This window comes from Octodon degus, unplaced genomic scaffold, assembly GCF_000260255.1.
Source record: "Octodon degus isolate 3935 unplaced genomic scaffold, OctDeg1.0 scaffold00274, whole genome shotgun sequence".
Classification (NCBI taxonomy): domain Eukaryota; kingdom Metazoa; phylum Chordata; class Mammalia; order Rodentia; family Octodontidae; genus Octodon; species Octodon degus.
The window spans coordinates 688,790-692,714 of NW_004524850.1; the positions used below are offsets into that span (position 1 = coordinate 688,790).

At 50.4% G+C, this 3,925-nt stretch overlaps 1 protein-coding gene and 1 pseudogene across 1 annotated transcript in view; both read right to left on the reverse strand.

Annotated features, from left to right (window-relative positions):
- Positions 1 to 174, reverse strand: part of LOC101564037 — a 6,604-nt pseudogene extending 6,430 nt beyond the window's left edge.
- Positions 1 to 3,925, reverse strand: part of LOC111814145 (zinc finger protein 431-like) — a 629,125-nt gene that overhangs the window by 456,236 nt on the left and 168,964 nt on the right. The gene's annotated exons all lie outside the window — the stretch shown is intronic.

Genomic DNA, 3,925 nt, shown 5'->3' on the forward strand with positions numbered 1-3,925 from the left:
ATGCTCTCAGCGCATAAATGAGAAGACCGTATCTTCCTTACCTACGGCAGCCAGGTTCCTAAAGGTCTCCCACATCACATCTCTGTAGAGCTTCTTTTGGGACGGATCCAGCAGAGCCCACTCCTCCCTGGAGAAGTTCACAGCCACGTCCTTGAAGGTCACCGCCTCCACCATCAGACATGGATTTGGAGAAAGAGTGTGATTTAAAACATGAGCCATTTCAGGGGCTGGTGAGATGGCTCAGTGGTCTAAAGCACCTACTTGGAACAAGCTTGGCAAACACAGGACCAAACACAGGGACTGCGGTTCAACCCCCTAGCACCACATGCCAGCTGGCCCCGCCCCCTGGTGGGCTGAGCTGGCCACACACATAAATAAATAAATAAAATTTAAAAATAAATAAATAAAACATGAACCATTTCAGTTCTATCATAAAACGCTCATATGAAGTGACAGGTTCTGGCCCTAGGATGAACTGCTGAACTATTATGGTGGCCATCCAATATGGCTAAAGTCCTTAAAACAGCTCATCTTCCCAGAGACCACCTCTCCCCTTCTTCTCCAACTCAGCCCAGGGTGCAGTTTCCTTTCACCCTGCCCTCCACCTCAGGGAGGGCCCCAGTCAGCTCCTCGGGTGTATCTAAACATCCCCCTTAAGCCGCACCCCTGGCAACAGGCCGTAAGAGCCTCAGCCTCCCTGTGTTCCAATCCAGAGAATTCCTCATCTTCCCAAGTTCTCTCCGTATCCTACAAGACAATAAAGCCCCTTTCCCTTTTCCCTTCTGCCTGTTTCTCTGCTTCGACACCATCAAAACCTATCAGAGGCTACATTTTCCAAAGAATTATTTCCTGTCTTAGTCAAGGATCACCTATACGCATTCATCTGCACTCGTCACGCAGGAAGGCCAAGCCTACATTCAAATTTAGGGCTGAGCCACAGCGGAGTGGGAACTCTGCTTCTCCAGCTGCGAAACCCAGCTTTACTGGTTAACAAGTCGCTAAAGCATGGCTCATAGCAGGAGTCCACAAATCAGAATCCAAAAGTAAAAGCAAGTAGACAAGTATCTGATGAATTACTCTGAGGATTCACAGCCAGTACTTTTTTGGTCAAACTTTATTTAGGATTTTATTTTTTGCGGAACCGGGGATGGAACTCGGGCCCGCGCTTGCCAGTCCCTCAGGTGCATCTAAACATCCCCCTCAAAACCCACCCCCGGCAAAAGGCCGTAAATGTCTCAGCGTCCCTTTGTCCCATCAAGAAAGAATTCCTCATCCTTCCCCACATTCTCTTCCTGTCCTAAAAAAAAAATAAAGCCCCTTTCCCTTCTTCCTTCGGCCTGTTGTCTGCTGCGCCAAGGACCTATCAAATGTATGCCATGAGGGGGGCTTGCCGGTTCCCTCCGTTGTTTACAGCGCCGCTTGGGCAAACGCAGTCGGGCACAGGGGCCGGCAGTGCCATCCCAGCTCCACAAGCGGCAACACACCCGCCCTTAACTAGTCCAAAAAGGAAATCCTTCTCCAAATGTCTGTGATGAAAATATATATGAAATGTTCTAATCACTAACACCACACGATTGTAACAGCCCGTGATCACGAAAAATCAAAGAAAAACTCTTTTCGGCACCAAATACACCTGCACAGATGACTGCTCCTTTAAGGTACAGAGTTTTGGGCCCGGGGAGATAGCTCAGGAGAGTAAGTACCTGCCTGGCAAGCATAGGGTTCCGAGTTCAATCCCCAGTACTGCAAAAAATAAAATAAAAATAAGATGCAGAGGGGGCCGGGGAGATGGCTCAGCAGAATAAGCGCTTGCCTGGCAAGAGCAAGGGCCTCAGATAATCCCCAGTTCCACAAAAAAAAAAAAAGGTAGAGTTTCCAACTCCACTCTGAAGAGCACCGCTCTATCAGCACAGAGAACGGCAAATAGTGTGCAGAGAAGGCAGCAGCTTTCGTGGACTCCCGCGGGCACAGAACACGGCTCAGTCACGTGGTTCTCACTGCTGAGACTAAGTACTCCACACTAAAACTAAGGGAGGAAAGGGTTCATTTGACTCATAGCTGTAGAGATTTGGGTGCATGACTGGATCCAAAGTAGGGTGGCCCAGCAGAGGGGCGCCAAGGAGGAGCAAGAGCCGGGGCAGCAGAGGACAGCGGAAGCTGAGAGCAGCGTGCAGCGCGGGACACAGCAGCGCCCTCCTCTCCCTTAGATTTCTCCACGGCTGCAGCACTCACGACCAGCAGCACAGCGCTGCGAGAGAAATTCCAGCCTCCTAGTTCAGCTATTTCAGCACCTGAAAGTCCCCATCTAGAAGTGCACGAGGCTTTCGGGGGGACGTGTAGTTATGGGCAGGAAGGAACATGCATCCATTAGGCAGCTCTTACGTCACACGGCGGCACAAATAATCCATTTAACACGCAGGCAGGGAGAAACAGGTATTTTAGTCTCCACATGCCTCGTGTGAGAATGAAATTACCTCTTCAAAAGGGCAGGAGAAACTTGGGCACTTGCAGAATGCACAGTGAAATATGGACTCAAAGTTAAGAAAAGTGCTTCCAGAAGAAAATCATGAAGCTACCAGAATTACAGGGAGAGGCCAGGATGATAGCTCAGTAGGAGAAGCGCAAGGGCCTGACTTCATTCTCTGGTTCCAGGGGGGGAAAAAAATTCAACAAATGAAAAAAATCTATGCAGATTACACAAATACAATGTGTGTACTGTCTCAGTTACTTTTGTCTTGTTTGCAGGACAAAACTAGACACCCAAAATTAAGTAAGGAAAGGTTCCCTTCGCTCAGTCAGTGGAGGTTTCAGGCCATACTGGGCTGGCTCCTAGGCAGGGTGGCCCGCGGCAGCGGGCAGCAGTTCACGCAAAGAGCGAAGGACAGAGCAGAGGCAGCAGAGGCAGCAGAGGCAGCAGAGGCAGCAGAGGCAGCAGAGGCAGGAGAGGCACAGAGGAGGGGCCGCTAGAAGCCGCCTCCTTCCGCATATTGTCCTCAAGCTGTCCACCCAGGGGCAGGAGCAGCACTCACACCCACAATCCCAGCTCCGGATCATCAATTAATCTCAAATACTAGAATCCTGCCCCAGGACTGCAAGAGGCTTTGGGGGAACAAGCAGACACAAAAGAGAACAAGTCCCAAGTAAATCAAGAAAACCGAATAAGTAAGAGTGAAGCATCCACACAGAACAGAAAAAGCCACTTAGGAAACAAGAACCATAAGTAGAATTGTGAAGAGACACAGCCAGTAAGGACACCTAAGAGAAACCACCAAACCACGTGGCCATCTCCACAGCCCTGCGCTCCACTGTGGCATATACCCAAGTGTACACTGCGCAGAGCTTATTCCAACTCCAGGAAGAGCAAGTGTTGGGGCCGCAGACAAATGTGACTGCAGAGCCATCTGGGAGGAAGTTAGTTTGCACAAAGTTCAGCCATCCGGGCACTAGGACCGGAGGAAAGCACTCTGCCCTGACAGAAATCCCAGCCCGTGCAACACAGTTAGACACGGGAAAACACACGGAATGCTGCTCTTGGGCCGGCGAGATCCCCTGCACTCGGAAGTGCCTGCTTAGGCGAGCTCGGGCAGGCGCGGGGGAATGTGCTTCGATCCCAGGCAGCACGTGCAACACCAGCTCCGCCTCTGGGCAGGCTGAGCCCCCCAAAGTGTCACTCTAGGCAATCTATGAAACTTACTTAGGAAATATTTCAGGGCCGGGGAGATGGCTCAGTGGAATAAGTGCTTGCCTGGCAAGCGCAAAGGCCTGAGTTCAATCCCCAGTTCCGAAAAAAAAAAAAAAAAAAAGAAAAGAAATATTTCAAAGTGGCGAAGCTGGGGCTGGTGGGATGGCTCAGTGGTCTAAAGCACCTACTTAGAACAAGTTTAGCAAAGCACAGAGACCACGGTTCAATCCCCCAGCACCACAT